Source organism: Cervus canadensis, chromosome 13 (genome assembly GCF_019320065.1).
Source record: "Cervus canadensis isolate Bull #8, Minnesota chromosome 13, ASM1932006v1, whole genome shotgun sequence".
In the NCBI taxonomy this organism is placed as follows: Eukaryota; Metazoa; Chordata; class Mammalia; order Artiodactyla; family Cervidae; genus Cervus; species Cervus canadensis.
The window spans coordinates 7,127,110-7,144,050 of record NC_057398.1 but is presented as its reverse complement, the minus strand read 5'-3'; positions in this window follow the sequence as shown (position 1 = coordinate 7,144,050).

Sequence of the window (16,941 nt, the reverse complement as noted above, 5' to 3'; positions counted from 1 at the left end):
AAGTCAGCCTTCTAAACCCCTTGCTGGGGAGTTGAGGCCCAATTCTATGCAGAGGTGAGGGACTGTTAAAGGATTTCAAGCCAGGGGGCTCTGTGATCAGATGCGGACTTTAGAGAAATCACAATGATGTCTGTACGGGTGGCGAGAATGTTAAATCTTCCTTTCCGACGCCTTCCTGGAGCAGTTAGTCCACTGTCTTTTCTCAACATTTTGTTAGTTTCTTTTTGGCTGCGCTGGGTCGTTGTTGCTGCGTGCAGGCTTTCTCTAGTTGTGGCGAGCAGGGGCTGCGCTTTGCTGTGTGCGCAGGCTTCTCACCGCGGCGGCTCCTCGTTGCACAGGCGGGCTCTAGGTGTGGGGGCTTCAGTCGTTGTGGCTCACGGGCTTAGTCTCTCTGCAACATGTGGGATCTTCCTGGACCAGGGATTGAACCCGTGTCCCCTGCGCTGGCAGATGGAATCTTAACCACCGGACTCCTGGGGAAGTCGCAGTTAGTTCACTGTTGATGCTGCCCACCTCCAAAATGCTTCCTCCCACTTGGCAACGTTTCTCGAAGCTAGTATTTCTAGTCTCTCCTGATCATCTCTCCTAAGTTGAGACTGAAGTGAATTCAGTCTATGAAATCCACGCCATCCATGCTAGTTCCTTGCAGGGTGTGGATACCCCATAAGGGGATCTTAGGGTGCAAGCTAATGGGCCCTGCTCCTCATCACTGTTTAGCTGTTTCTGTTCTCCCTCTGCTTGCTCCTGCGGCTCAGAGATCCCTGTATCCATGCTGACAGATACTGAATGACCGTCTGGGTCAATATTGCCTTGATGAGAACATGTTTTTTTTTTTGCATTCTCACAACTGTAGTTTCCTTTCCCATCATTTTAGTGGCCAATAACCCTACTGTAAACCTACTTGGTTTTTTGAAGCTCGTAGGGTGTTAACATCCTGGAGCAGTATGCAAACTTAAAGTCATTAAACAGCGTCTATGACCTCGGTAGACAAAAAAAAAAAAATGTCAAGATCATTCAAGTCACACATTAAGCTTGAGGTTTCTATTAGACGTCCAATTGGAGAGTCCAGGAGGTGGATATGTGCATATCTGGGACTCAGGGTGCCGGGCAGGGGGGGAGGGGGAGTCCAGGATGCCAGGATACCCAAATGGGAGTGGTCAGCAAGGGAATGAGACCGAGTGAGATCACGTTGTGTAAATACAGCCTGAGAACTGAGCCCTGGGGCCTTGTAAATTTCGGGGTGGTGGGGAGATAAGGAGGATCCAGCAAGTGATGGAGACGGGGCAACCATTGGGGGAACAGGAAAGCTGATATTGTCTCCCCCTTACTGATCCATTCCTCTCAGGAAAGGTAGGTTTGCAAAGGGGTTAAGCTCGAGGATATTGGACTCAGCTGGATCTGGATTTGGAGCTCAGTAACATAGTAAGTACAAAATAAGGTTATGCTTCATATATGCCACTAGGGCTAGTGTAGGACCTGGAGGGTATTTATTTGTTGAGTAATCATTGATTGCGCTCTCCTGCACACTGGGCATGAATTGAGTGCCAAGGGAGTTGATGAGAAAGAATGAAACAAAGGCCCTGGCCTCAGGGAGCTCGGAGTCCAGAGGGAAGGCGAAGTCTAGAAGCCAGTGATTCTCCGTGACATCACAACATGATAAATTCTTAAATGAAAGTATGAGCCATGCACTGAGAGAAGAGAGGAGTGATTAATCCAGCCGGCAATGGCCTGACTTAAATGTGATGCATTTTTTTTCTCGCTCATCTTTTACGTGCGATTTTGCCCATGAAATTCACAACTCTTGTGAGCACTGGTAATTAACCTACATGACAATTTGAGTATGTTTTTCTTTAGAAGGAAAGAAGTGGGGAAAATCCTCGGGATATATACTATGGTCCTACTTAAAAAAAATTTTAAAAAACATCTTGAATTAAATTGAATTTATAATTGCCTATTAGCCCAAACCAACAGCAGCTGCTATGTTGTCCCCCCTTTGACTGTTAGCAAATCATTCCCCAGTGTGGTCCTCCCGTCACAGGCTTCACGGCGGAGTCTGTTACATCTGGTGTGGGAGGCTTCATTGATCTTAATCTTTTTCCTTGGGCAAGGATTTGCCTTTCATTTGACGGGCAGTGTTTCCTCTTCACAAGGTGAAGCCCCATGAATGTTAGCCTTTCCCATATTTAACCACCATACATTTCTCATGAAGAAGATTTTCTAGCATCTTCTTGTGCTTTCTATTTGTCCTTGTTTTCCTCTCTGTGTGTTTATTCTGGCTAAACTAAAAAATTTAAGAAGTAAGGTTTGCAGTAAAGATGTCCTTCATGAGTTTACCATAAATTCTTGTGCTGAAAATTCCACAAAGGCAGATTGCAAAGCTGCTTGTAAGCCAATACCGAGTACAGTGGGGGACTATCCCCATTCTGCAAACTTCGAGCTCCTCCAGCCCTGCCTGGACAGGGGATTGTTTTGAGCCAGATGAATGCTTTTGGATCATTGTGTCCTCTAAGCCTAAAGTGACTGTAACTTCAGTCCCTTTGATGACTGGGGTGGATGACATGACTGTATTTGGGATAAGGCAGGAAAGGAGATGAGGACAACATGGGCAAGTGTTGAGCCTTGTCAGATAGGATCCACAGAAGACATTCTCCCAGGGATACACCCAGGAATCGGTGTTTGTTCTTCTGAAAGCAAAAAGACCATGAAAAATCATTAAAAGAAATGAAAGTTAGAGAATTTTGTAGCCCTGTTCAAAGATGAAGAAAATACTGGCCTTTTCTTTTAGAAAAGATAGTTAAGGTTTATTTTCTACAAAGGGTACATGTTAACCTGAAGAATAATTGTTTTTCAAAGTTGTCCCTGTGATTCTGTCTTTAACTAAAGGGACTGAGTCTCTTATAAAGTAGGTTTCCCGATGACACTGAGTCATTTCAGTTCAGTCGCTCAGTCATGTCTGACTCTTTGTGACCCCATAGACTGCAGTACCCCAGGCTTCCCTGTCCATCACCAACTCCCAGAGCTTACTCAAACTCACGTCCTTTGAGTCAGTAATGCCATCCAACCATCTCATCTTCATCTCATCTTTCATCCACTTCTTCTTCCGCCTTCAATCTTTCCCAGCATCAGGGCCTTTTCCAAATGAGTCTGTTCTTCTCATCAGGTGGCCAAAGTATTGGAGCTTCAGCTTCAGCATTTGTCCTTTCAATGGATATTCAAGACTGATTTCCTTTTGGATTGACTAGTTTGATCTCCTTGCTGTCCAAGGGACTCTCAAGAGTCTCCTCCAACACCACACTTCAAAAGCATCAATTCTTCAGTGCTCAGCTTTCTTTATAGTCCAACTCTCACATCCATACATGACTAGTGGAAAAACCATAGCTTTGACTAGATGGACCTTTGTCGGCAAAGTAATGTCTTTGCTTTTTAATATGCTGTCTAGGTTGGGCATAGCTTTCTTCCACGGAGCAAGTGTCTTTTAATTTCATGGCTGCAGTCACCATCTGCAGTGATTTTGGAGCCCAAGAAAATAAAGTCTCTCACTGTTTCCATTGTTTTCCCATTTATTTGCCATGAAGTGATGGGAACAGTTGCCATGATCTTAGTTTTTTTGAACATTGAGTTTTAAGCCAGATTTTTCACTCTCCTTTTTAACTTTCGTCAAGAGGCTCTTTAGTTCCTCTTTGCCTTCTGCCATAAGGGTGGTGTCATCTGCATATCTGAGGTTACTGATATTTCTCCTGGCAATCTTGATTCCAGCTTGTGCTTCATCCAGTCCAGCATTTTGCATGATGTACTCTGCATATAAGTTAAATAAACAAGGTGCCAATATACAGCCTTGATGTACTCCTTTCCTAATTTGGAACCACTCTGTTGTTCCAAGTCCAGTTGTAACTGTTGTTTCTTGACCTGCATGCAGGTTTCTCAGGAGGCAGGTAAGGTGGTCTGGTAGTCCCATCTCTTTAAGAATTTTCCGTTTGTTGTGATCCACACAGTCAAAGGCTTTAGCGTAGTCATTGAGTACAATGAACTGAATGTTTGTGTCCCCGCCCCCACACCGTACCGCACCCCCCCCAAAGTGAAAGTGAATGTCACTCAGTCATGTCTGACTCTTTGTGACCCCATGGACTGTTACAGTCCATGGAATTCTCCAGGCCAGAATACTGGAGTGGGTAGCCAGTCCCTCTTCCAGGGGATCTTCCCAACCCAGGGATCAAACCCAGGTCTCCCACATTACAAGCAGATTCTTTACCAGCTGAGCCACAAGGGAAGTACCACCACCAAATCCATACATTGAAACCCTAGCCACCAATATGATGTTAGCAGGCACTGGGGCCTCTGGGAAATGATTTGATCCTTATGGTGGAGACTTCATGAATGGGATTGGTGCCATTTTAAAAGGAGCCTCAGAGAGCGACCTCACCTCTTCCACCATGGGAGGACACAGCAAGAAGATGGCCTTCTAAGAACTTAGAAGAGAGTCTTCAGGACACCAAATCTTCCTGGACTTCCCAGGTCTCATAACCATGAGAAATAAATGTCTGTTTTTTATAAGCCAGCCAGTCTGTAGTATTGTTACAGCAGCCCAGAAGGACTAAGAGACCAAGTTTCTCCATGAGTAGATTAACAAGAAGTCCAGTCTTCCCCCTGGTTAGGACTAAGTCTCTCAATGATGCTGACCCAGCCCGAAGAGACACTCCTGGTTACATTCATTAGCGGTCACTGCTAAAGCCTGGCTGTGCTCCAGGGGACAAGAACAGACATTCTCCTTGGCCTTCCCTGTGCCCTCCCCACGGCTCCCCTCAATTTTTTATACTCATTCTCAGGCATGCAACTAGCTCCCAGTGGAGCTCTTTAGGGTCCAATTTCTTCACTTGACAAGAGCATAGTCATTTCCCTCGGCATGCCCATAAGTCAAGGTGGGTGGGTTGTAAGGAGGCTTCAGCATCAGCCTCAAGCTATTTCCAGAGCCAGCTCTTGCCTCTGATGGGCTCCAGGCCCTAGGTCACTACTGCCTTATGGTGAAGGTCATTTCAGTGGCCTTGTCACAGCTATCTGTCATTGAGCCTCTTCAGGCTCCCCTTTACTCACCCGACATGCTCCTGTGACTCTGAATCTCACAGACTAGATCTGCAAAGCTCAGAGTGAGCCATCACTGTTGTCGAGCACTCTGTTAAACTGAGTGAATCAGGAAGGGTAGGGAGGAGTTGACTCTGCTGCTCCCAGGTGAGTGTGTGTGCGTGTACATGTGAGTCTCTGTGTGTGTACACGTGTCTGTGTGTGTACATGTGTGTCTGTCTGTATGTACATATATGGGAGAGGAATAGGCAATAAAGACCAGGCTTTGACACCATATTCTTCTGAGGTCTAGGACTCAAGTTTTCTTTCTTGTGATCTCCTAAGAGAGTCTGGCGTAGGACAAATACAAAGCTGTTGAAGTCAGATTTGAGGTGATAGGGGAATTTTATAACCTGTCACTAATTTGCCATCATCAGAGTCGACTGTCTAAATTCTTGAAGCTTCAGCCAATTTGGGCAGAGGGTTGCACTGTCAACAGTAACAGCAGGAAACATTTCTGTAAGTCTTTACAATCATACAACAGGCCAGGTAAAAATCATATGGTAGGTATGCCAGGAAACCCAAAGCTAGCTGCTAAGAGACCTGGAAATTCAGAGCGAGGCAGACACCCTTCTTTGGTTTATCACAAACCTTCATTTGGCACAACCCAATTTGTAATGCTGAGTCTTTCCTCCATGCTACACCTTTAGGGAATGAAACTCTGGTTCTTCCTGTGCAAGAGTTGATCACCTCCTTGGGGAAAGCGGAAGGATGCACTTCTAGAAATAAATAATTAAGACAACAGACTCTGGGCATGACCTCTAGCTGCTCTGGTTACCATTGTATGACTAGTTACCTTCAGAAGGAAACGCTTACACACCTCCTGCATGGTCACGCGGCACAGAAAGAACCTAATTCCTGAAATCAAAGAAGAGTTTGCTCCTAGTGGTCAGGGCTTTTGGGTTGAGAAGAGATGGCAGCAGCTAGCACCCCTTCTCTCTGGTCCAGGGTTAGGGTAGCTAGCTCCAGGCTTTGCCAATCATCAAAAAGGCACAGACATCTCCACAGAGAGGCTGGCTACTGTGCGCGGACAGTCGGGTGTCTTATAGTGAAAAATCATCTGAACAGGTAAAGGACCAGTCTAAGAAAGGTCGGGGCTTCCCCGGTGGCTCAGTGGTAAAGCACCCACCTGCCAATGTAGGAGATGCAGTTTCAATCTTTTGGTCGGGAAGATCCCCTGGCAGAGGAAATGGCAACCCACTCCAGCATTTTTGCCCGGAGAATCCCAAGGGCAGAGTAGCCTGGTGGGCTACAATCCATACGGTCACAGAGAGGCTGACACGACTGAGCAATAAAACAACAATGAAATTAAGTTAGGTGCGAGCAGAGACTGGGGCTGGGGAAATCTACCCTAACACTGAATTAGAAGAGGTTGGCCATCTCCTGGGAGAGTGAGGTAGGTATTTCTTATGGGAAGCAAAGTCCCCCAATTTCCTACAGGGCTGTGAGCAAAATTGCTTTTAATTACGTTAATTACAACAACCGTGCATTTCTCAGAAGAGCTTTTCATCTTCAAAGGGACTCCAGGATGCTGCACACCAGCTGACATGAAAGGCCCTGTAGATGCAGAGCTGCAGTCTGAAGTCCGAGGGGCCCCAGCCCTGTGGGAAAGGCAGGGCCCAAGGAATTCTCTTGCTTCAGGGTGGGGAGCAGGTCAAGGCAGGGATATGTGTCCAGACGCTGGCCTTTGCCTCCCTGAAATTGGAGACCCAGGGGGATGGAGTGTCAGCCTGTCTAGTTCTCCGGAACCCTGCCCTCTCTACTGGGGTTGCCAGATAAGTAGAGGACACTCAATTAAATCTGAATTTCAGACAAGCAAAAAGTGCATGGGTTCACTAACCGATTATCTGTTGCTTACACACACACACACACACACACACTCACAGGTACACACACTCACAGGTGCACGCACGCGCACATGCAAACATCGCACCACCACCGCCCCCCCCACCCCGCCCCCACTATGATATCAGAGGCTGGGCTTCCTGCCCCCAGAGACTTCTACCAGAGAGCTCAGTGAGCTTGGGCGTGTTCCCCCCGGGCCATGGGATCGGGGCTCACGGGACCTGCCCAGACCTAGCCTCTTTCCCACCCTCCTGTGGGAAGGTCCTCCTTTCAGCGATCTGAGGCGAGACTCAGGGTTGGGCCGAGGGGCAGGCAGACAGTCCAGCCTTCCCAACTCCTCTATTTGCCTTGGATTTGGGGATGAAACAGCCTCCGGAATGGAATGTCTAGCGCTCCCCTTCCCTCCCCTTGCCGTCTCGTCGCCCTGCTGTCCACCCCAGCCCTCCGTAGTTAGAGGGATAAGCCCCATGGCCACCCAGCTGCCTGCATCGCCCTGAAATGCTGGAATGGAAATTCCTCTGTGACAAAAACCAGAGAGAAATGGTCCCTGGGCACTGCTGAGCGCCCTGCCTCAGCAGTGGAATCCAGGCCGCCGGGACGGGTCTGGGCCTGAGCTAGAAATACCTCTGGTTTCCTGGGCTGGGCGGGAGCCGAAGGCGAGCTGGCACTTGCCACAGTGCAGGAGAGCACCTGGGAGGCGGCCGGGCCTGCTCCGAAACTCCGAAACTCCCGGGGCCTGCAGACACCGACGCCCTTAGAGAGAGGTTCCCAGGCCCCTAAGAAGCCCCAGATCCAGCCCCCGGGTTCAAGTCATTCTGGGTCAAGGGCAGAGCCTCTCCTGCCTTCTTCACGCCCCCAGGACAGACAGATGGTCCGGGAGATCACTCCGGGCCCCGTGGACGAGATTTAACATTCCGCAGCTCAGGTTCCCCTCCATGACCTAATGGAAAGGGCACGGGGTCAGACAGGTCAGGCCTGGCCAGCTTCCTACTCACCATGTACCCCAGCTGAATGACCTCGGAGAAGAAAGACTCTTTTAAAAATTAAATTTAAGAAAAATCCCCCCGACTGACTTGAAAATAAATCCATTTAAGGAAAATGCACGTGTGCAAGATGAAGTGACTGGCGAACAAGGCAGCAGAAGGGGGTTCTGGTAGGGAAAGCAGAGCACTGAGCCGTGACCCTGCCTTCAGAGAGGAGATTCTGGAAGGAGTCCAGAAACGGGCGGGTTACTCTAAGAATGGTATAGGGGAACAACAACAGCTTTCCCCCGCCAACTGAAATAGTTGGTAAAACATGCTAGTGTTTCCTTCTCACATTATCCTTTCTTAGTAAATTAAAAGTGAATAAAGTGTGACACTTAGGTCATGGGCATCATTCAAATGATTATCTGCCAATTACGGGAATTTGTTGAACACTGAACAATAAATGTTCCTTGACTGACTAACCAACCTATGGTCCGATCTGATGAGGGAGGAAGAGAGGAAGAAAGAAGGGAAGGAAGGAAGGATTGATTTTATGTCAATTGAGTGTGTCTTAGCAGAAATCCTGACTCTGATTTTAGAAGCCTGCAACACCGACATTCTCTTTCCCCAAATTCCCCTTCCCCTGGCTCTCCTGTTTTCCCACCTCCTTTCATTTCTATGTATGCAGCAGCTATGCCCAGCTCTGCTGTTAATGCTTATAAATAGTGAACGAGAGCAGGAAAAGCCTTGGGGCTACCTGGTACCCCTAGAGATTTAGTCAGCCAGACCCCTGGCCAGGAAGATCTGATGGGTCCTTGTTTGGATCTGAAAGGCCCCAAAGAGGCTGTTACTGCTAGCAGCTCAATGTTTTACAGATGTCAGTGGGCTGAGGAGGCACAGGTGGTGAGTGGGCTGCCTCATCTCCGATTCCTAGGTCTGAACAAGAAAAGAGGGAAAACAGCCCCAGAGAGTGGGATGGGAAGTTCCCCAGGGGGGTTGAAACCAGGCGGAGGTGCGCGTAGGACATGGGCTGTCCCCACGTCCTGGATAGGGGCTGGCGGCTGGTGGAGGGGTCTGAGGAAGAGCTGTTTCTACTCTTCTATTCTTAAGCCCTCTCTCTTACAAGACATTCTGTCGATTTCCAAGTTCAGAGATTTGAACTTGAACGTGACTGTGGCCCTTTCCCACGTCATCTATTACCCTCCACGAGCCTCAGTTTCCTAAGTGTAAAATGGGAATCCTAATAAGTAACCCATGCACACGCATTTGGCAAATGTTTGAACACGGACTGTGTGCCAGGCCCTGTGTGGCAAGCACTGAGAACACAGCGGAGCGTATTCACACTCCAGGCAGTAGTCCCCAAAGGGCAGCTCCCGTGGGGCGGTGTATATGCAATTAAGATTTTTGAAAACCTTGTTGCAAACATATAAAATGTTGGAAGATTTTATGTACACATCTGAATTTCCCAGTGGGCAAAACTGGGCCTGCCTTTCTGTATAGCAACCATCAGCCAGACTTGGGCTGCTTCCTTTAAAAGGAAATCATGCTCTCCAGGTCGCCACCATCCTTAACATTCCCACCTTGCTAGAAATTAAACGATATTTTTGTTTATCGAAACCTTTTGATGCTCCCTCACTGTAAACAAGAGAAAGTCCAGCTGTTTGCTATAACCTTCAAGGCCTTTCAGTTCTGTTTCCTGCCTAATCAGTTCAGTTCAGTTCAGTTCAATCGCTCAGTCGTGTCTGACTCTTTGCGACCCCATGGACTGCAGCATGCCAGGCCTCCCTGTCCATCACCAACTCCCAGAGCTTGCTCAAACTCATGTCCATTGCGTCGGTGATGTCATCCAACCATCTCATCTTCTGTTGTCCCCTTCTCCCGCCTTCAATCTTTCCCAGCATCAGGGTCTTTTCCAATGAGTCGGTTCTTCGCATCAGGTAGCCAAAGCATTGGAATTTCAGCTTCAGTATCAGTCCTTTCAATGAATATTCAGGACTGATTTCCTTTAGGATGGACTGGTTCGATCTCCATGCTGTCCAAGGGACTCTCAAGAGTCTTCTCCAACACCACACTTCAAAAGCATCAATTCTTCAGTGCTCAGCTTTCTTTTATAGTTCAACTCTCACATCCATACATGACTGCTGGAAAAACCATAGCTTTGACTAGACAGACCTTTGTTGGTAAGGTAATGTCTCTGCTTTTTAATATGCTGTCTAGGTTGGTCATGGCTTCCTGCCTAATGCCTCCCTATAAATGCTACATGTCAGCAAACTGCAACTTCCTGAACATTCTATGTGGTACTTTGCAGTGCTATTCTCTTTGCCTAAAATGTCTTTTGCTTTGGTTTTTCTATGCAGATAATTGATGTTGATCTTGAAGGGTCATCTTAAACATCCTCCTCTCCCTTTGTGCGTCATTCCTGTGAGGAATTGCTCAGAGGGTCACACGTTCTGGAGACCCACAAAGAAATCAAATGGTTCACTTGAGAACAAAGGGGCGTCAATGGTTCTGTATGTTATAATTGGGCCCAGGGACCTTCCCATTGGTAACTACTTGTAAAAAGCCTTACCTTTCCCAATAAATAGGGACAAAATAGAAACATTAAATGAAACCATGCCTGTAAGTGAAATTAGACAACACTTAAATCGAATGGAATTACGGATGCTGTGGATAAGCAGCAGCTGTTATTCCGGTTGTGACGATTACTTCAAGGAGAGGCCGCTTCATCAAGGGTGATAGGTCAGCAGCTGCAAAGTATGTTCAGGGAAGAAGTGTCGATTAGGGCAGCAGGGCATGGAATAGTAAGAGATGTGACTGGACAGATGGATGAGGGCCAGCAAGGAGCCTTTTAACTCGTCCTTCTGCTTGGCCCCTTTCTCCTTTCTCTCCACCTGAAACACAGCAGCCAGAGTGATCCTGCAAAACAAGTCACCCCTTGTCACTCTTCTGCTCAAAAGCCCCTAGTGGCCCCCTGCCCAGAGTGAAAGCTGCAGCGATCAGATCTCAAATCTTACATCCCAACAAACCCTATTCTCTCCTCACTCTCCGCCAGCCACTGGGCTTCATTCTGACCTCTCTGCTCATCCCTTACTGGGCAAGTGCTCTCTCACCCCAGGGCCTCTGCACTTGCCAGTCCCTCTTTCTGGAACCGCCTTCCCTCTGCTATCCCCAGGGATCACGATCTTAGACCTTTACTCAGATTGTCATCTTCTCTCTGGAATATAAGCACTAGGAGAACAGAAGATTTTATCTCTCTTGCTCACTGATGTATCCCTAGCACCTAGAACAGAGCTTGGCACACAGCAGATACACAGTAAACATTTGTTCGATGAGTGAATCAAGGTTCTTGACTCAACAAACATTGAGGAGTCACAGAAATTTTTTTAAACTTTTAATTTTATATTGGAGTATGGCCGATTAGCAATATCGGGAGAGTTTCAGGTGAACAGTGAAGGGACTTGTACATGCTTCCATTCTCCCCCAAACTCCCCTCCCATCCAGGCTGCCACATAACATTGAGCAGAGTTTCTTGTGCTGTACAGTCGGTCCTTGCTGATTATCTATGTTACACATAGCAGCGTGTACATGTCCATCCCAAACTTCCTAACTATTCCTTCCCCCTGGCAACGGTAAGTTCCTCCTCTAAGTCTCACAGAATGCTTTCGACCAGGAAAGTAAACCTACGGGAGCTCACAAAGGGCCTTAGGAGAGATTAGGGTGGGGGTGGAGGCTGGGGGGAAAGGAGTGGGGGCACAATAGTAGAAGGATATATAAGTGAAAGTTTAAACAGAGGGCTTCAGTAGGCGTAGAGGAAGACAGTGGGAGGCAGTAAGTTTCCTGACGGTGGGGATTTTGTCTGGCGAATAGGAGGCACTGAAAAATATTTACTGAAGGATGAATGAAGGAATGATGCTTGTGGATCACGTGGGATGGACCCAGGGCTCTGGTTTGGGTCCATCTTAGAAAAGATCTGGATCCTTTTTTGATCTTGACTCTCAGGTCAAGATCAATGCCGATCTCCTATGTTCATGTGTGAATCTTCTCTTTCTTCCTGGATTGGGTTAACCCTCTGTCTTGTTTAGTCACCTCGTAGGCCTCTGCTTAGCTCAGACAAATTGGGAATCAGGCTGTGAAAACTGAGATATGGTTCCGGCTGTAAGCGCCCAGGGACAGCCTCCAGATTCAAAAAGGATGACCTTTTTGAATGCTATACAGCTAAAGTTTCAAGTGATGTAAAAAAAATTAGTGTGGAAGGGAGCCCATAGTGTGGAAATCAGTGCACAAGTCCAGAGACACTCGAGAGAGTGGAAATCCCTGTGGACACCATCTTTACCTTTTCAGCAGAACCACAAGTAATTGAATAGGAGGCTACTCTAGGTTGAGGCTGGGTATGTGGACTCTGCTAAGAGATTCCCACAGAGGAGGGGTGGAGGGATGGAGGGTGGAGGTGGGGCAGGTGCCAGGTCAAAGAACCTGTCACTGATGCTCTCCCTTGTCTGCCCTTTAGTTAAGGACATCTCCCCAAAGGAGTTATTCACTAGGCTCTGACATCCACACTTGGACCTTGCCTATAATCCAATCAACAGAAATGAGGTGCTTCACTGTTCTCTCTGCCCCAAGAATAAACACACTGTAACTCATTTCTGTCATAGCTCAGTCGGTGAAGAATCTGCCTGCAATGCAGGAGACCCGGGTTAAATTCCTGGGTCAGGAAGATACCCTGGAGAAGGAAATAGCAACCCCCTCCAGTGTTCTTGCCTGGAGAATCCCATGGACAGAGGAGCCTGGCAGGCTACAGTTCACGGGGTCGCAAAGAGTCAGACACGACTTAGCAACTAAACCAAAACCAAACCAAATTCATTTCTGAACCCTCTGGGTTTTAACTAAGCCAATGCCTGGTGCCAGAATCCCTGCCTAAAGGTGGGAGGTGCAGCAGTGGAGAAAGAACACTTGCTGCTTGACTTATGTCATTGAATCCTCTTGCCAGTTCCGAGACATGGGCAGTATCCTCGTGTGTGAGCTGAGTAAACCGAAGCCCAGCCAGTTCACACAGCTAGGAGCTGCAAGAAGGGAAATTAGAGACAAGTTTGGACTAACTCCAAAGTTCAGGTTTTTCTGGGGACAACAGTTATGCCCATAGAACTTACCTGTAGAAGTGGGAATTGTTAAAAAAAAAAAAAGAAGAAGAAGAAGAAGTGGGAATTGTTAGGACTAGAAGGCAACTGTGGGATTTGTTCAGCTCCTTCAGAGGAAGGGGCTTGGGCTCAGACAGCAACAGTGATAAGCTCTGCTCTCACGAAGTACCAAAGAAAGATTTGACACCCAGGTGTCTCCTGACTCCCTGGGGCCCTTCTCCTGTCTTTCCATAGAAGTCCTCATAATAAAACTTTTCTTAAATTTTATGTCTATCTGCTTTAAAATCAAATAGTACTGAAAGCTTTATAATAAAAATATCATCCCTCCCCACTCCTTGTTTTTGTTGAAACAATATTTCATCTCCTAATATTTTCTGTTGAAATCTTTCATCCCATCTTATCTCCCTGCTTGTGCTTTTGTCCTCTCTTAACCTTGTGAGTTAATACCCCCCGTTTTTTTAATTTCTTCATTGTCATTTTACTGGAATGGCCTGGGGAGGGAGACAAGATAAAACACATTCAGTCAATCAGTCTTGTTGAACAACAAAAAAAATCCAGTTTCTCACCACACTGCCCCCCAAAGATCCTGTATCCCCAGACAACTCATTTTTCTGAAGTCAACACACTCTTCTGTGCTCCTGGAGTTTGCCCTGCACCTGGCCCTGTGCTGGGAGCTCATGGCTTACCAGAGTTTCTGTCTGGCCTGTGCCTTGCTGCCCCCAAGGACTTGACTGAGGCGTGCAGAGAATGATTTACAGGAGGAAACAAAAAGTAGATAATGGCAGTAAGAAGCCCTCCCACCCACTTGTCAATTTCAGAGAGCTTTCATATCCAGGATCTCTTTCACAGCTGCTGATAAGCACAGGATCAGTTGCTCGGTGCTGACCATGAAGTTAGAATCACAACACTGCTCTATCCCAGCAGAGCAGCGTATCTGAAGTGGGGACTATGAACCCTCATGTTCAAGGTGCTTGTAACTTGTTATTTGGTTCTTTTGTCTGCAGGTCTAAAGCTTCCTTTGCCAGGGGAGATGGAAGTGGACTCTTGTACTTCCAAGGGAGTTACTGAGTCTTGTTTTTCCTCCTCCTCCTCCTCCTCTCATACAGACCCAAGTTTGGAATAAAGAAAGCTGCTTCTCTGAGAACACTTACCAGGGCTCATCTTGGTCCATGGATAAAAGAGAGTCAGAAACAAATAACTGTGAACACTTTCTTGGGAATTCTACTCAAGTCTTGAGCCAAAGCCTATGTCGTTGTCTAGGCTGGAACGTGAGATTCATTTATGGATTTATTTCTGCTGCAGAAATCTCAGTGCTTGTAGGATTTGGATGGCATTCTGGGGTGCAGTCTATGGAGGGAAAGGGGACGAGGAAGAGGCAACACCAAAATGCATTACAATTTAGGCTGTGGTTCAGACAGTGTGTTAGGCTCCCCGGAGCCCTAGTCCCTTGAAACCCTTGATGGAGGCAGAGATAAACCAGACCACAGAAAGGACCTGGGATAGACCTGATGGGCTCCAGAATTGCCTTCCAGAGGCTGGCTGGGGTCTGAGTTCCTCTGACAGAGCAGAGAATCGGACTGTTTAGCTTGCAGTCCCCACCCCTTCTTTAGCAGCCCCCTTGATGTTCAGGCTCGTCTTAGAGCTTATTTGCTGTCACTGCTTCCAGGAACACTCCCCACTGTACTGAGCCATTGGGAAAGGTGCCAGGCCAGTTGCCATACCCTCTACCCGGCCAATAAGTGAGAAGGATTTGGGTCACATGGCTTTACTGTCATGTACTTCATACTGTAGAGGCTAAAGCTTCAGGGTTGTGAAAAAGAACCCACCTCACCAGCTCAGGGCTTCCCTGATGGCTTAGTAGTAAAGAATCTGCCTGTAGTGCAGGAGTTGTGCATTCAATCCGTGGGTCAGGAAGATCCCCTGGAGGAGGAAATGGCAACCCACACCAGTATTCTTGCCTGGAAAATCCTATGGGCAGAGGAGGCTGGTGGGCTACAGTCCATGGGGTTGCAAAAGAACTGGACATGACTTAGCCACTAAACAACACTACTAGCTAAGAGCTGCCTGGGAGCCAGAGAGGGAAATTCCCCAGTTTCCTATAGGTGTGAATCAGGGCGCCTATGCTGAAACGTACATCCCACTGCCTGAAACTCAGACTCACGAGTGACTCAGCAGTGCCTCACCTGAGGGGGGACAGAGGGCAAAAGGCTGGGAACACTGCAGGTTCAAGCCACGTGGGGAATGTTTGAATCCCGAGAGTGCTCTTTTGAGATCATAGAGCAGATTCCTCTAGAGCCCTCACAGTTCAGTTCAGTCGCTCAGTCGTGTCTGACTCTTTGCAACCCCACGGATTGCAGCACGCCAGGCTTCCCTGTCCATCACCAACTCCTGGAGTTTACTCAAACTCATGTCCATTGAGTCGGTGATGCTATCCAACCGTCTCATCCCTCTGTCGTCCCCTTCTCCTCCTGCCTTCAATCTTTCCCAGCATCAGGGTCTTTTCAAATGAGTCAGCTCTTCACATCAGGTGAGCAAAGCATTGGCGTTTCAGCTTCAAAGTGCCGTCAAAGGGACTCACAAGATGTTCTGATTCCTCAGACGGAGCAGATAAGGTATGTCTCAAGCAAAACAGACCTCAGGGTGGCCTCTTGCCAGCTCTCATTTGAAGAGCCAGGAAGTTCCTCCTGATCTCTACCTTGATTCTTCCTGCTTCATCCCCTCTCGTTGGTTCTTCAGTAGGGGGACACAAGAGTTGGAACTGTGCTTTGTTCACCATAGCACCGACAGTGTCTCGATGCGTGGGTAACTTAAAACAAAATCTAGCAACCAGTGCAGCACAGTCAGAATGGCCTCTGGCTGGGGTGCTCAACAGGATCCAGGAGGAAAGAGCTCTGGGCTTGAGTTCTAGTCTTGGCTCTGTGGCTAATTTACTATGTGACCTCAAGCAAACCACTTGACCTCTCGGGGCCTCAGTTTTATCACCTTTAAAAAAGGGATATCTGGACTACAGGTTGCAAAGTCATATGCCAACAGGATCAGGCAATTAAAGTGAAGGAGTGAATCCAGTAGGGCGGGGTTGTCCTGACTGTTACATGTAGACTCCCTCTAAATGGGCAGCTGTTGCCTGATGGAGCTGCCGACCCAAGCTGTCCCAGGCGTTCAACTCTTCAGGAGATGCTAAGGATCTGGATGTTTTGTGAAATCTCCTGATGTTTAAACAATTCTGTGGATCAAACAACATTTTTAATTCCCCCCTCGACTAGAGGATTTGAAGGGCCCTCCCAACTCAAATTTTCTGCTTCTAGAATATACGTCTTCCAGGGAATTCCCTGGTGGTTAGGACTCGAAACTGTCACTGCTGTGTCCTCAGATGTTCAATCCCTGGTCAGGGAACAAGACCCTGCAGGCCACGCAAAGGAACCAGAAAAAAGAAAAAAAAGAAAGTGTCTTCCAGAGAAGATCACTAAGAAATCACCTTAGTTATGGTAATTTCAGTTACTGCAAAAGTGAATGTCTGTGTGTGGGCTCATGCTTTCAGCTTTTGGTTCCCCTCAAATGACACTCTTCTGGTGGTCTTCCCCCGCAGCCTGCTTACACACCAGCAGGGGACTGTTTGTTTGCTCTCATGAGCCCAGCGCTGGGCCAGATGGAAGACACAGCTTGTCCAGTGAGCTCATCAGCGGTAATGGGCTGGCTGTGCTGAAGACATAGCCCTCCCCTTTTCCTGCATGAAGGCAAGAGTGGCCACAAGCAGTGGCTGATTCAGGCTCTGGACCTCGCTGCCTTTCCAGGCCTTTGCTGGCCATGTCCCTAGGCTGAACTGGGACTAGGAATCCAGTCGGCATTATTACCAATCTGGAGCTCTCCAACCTAGCCATATT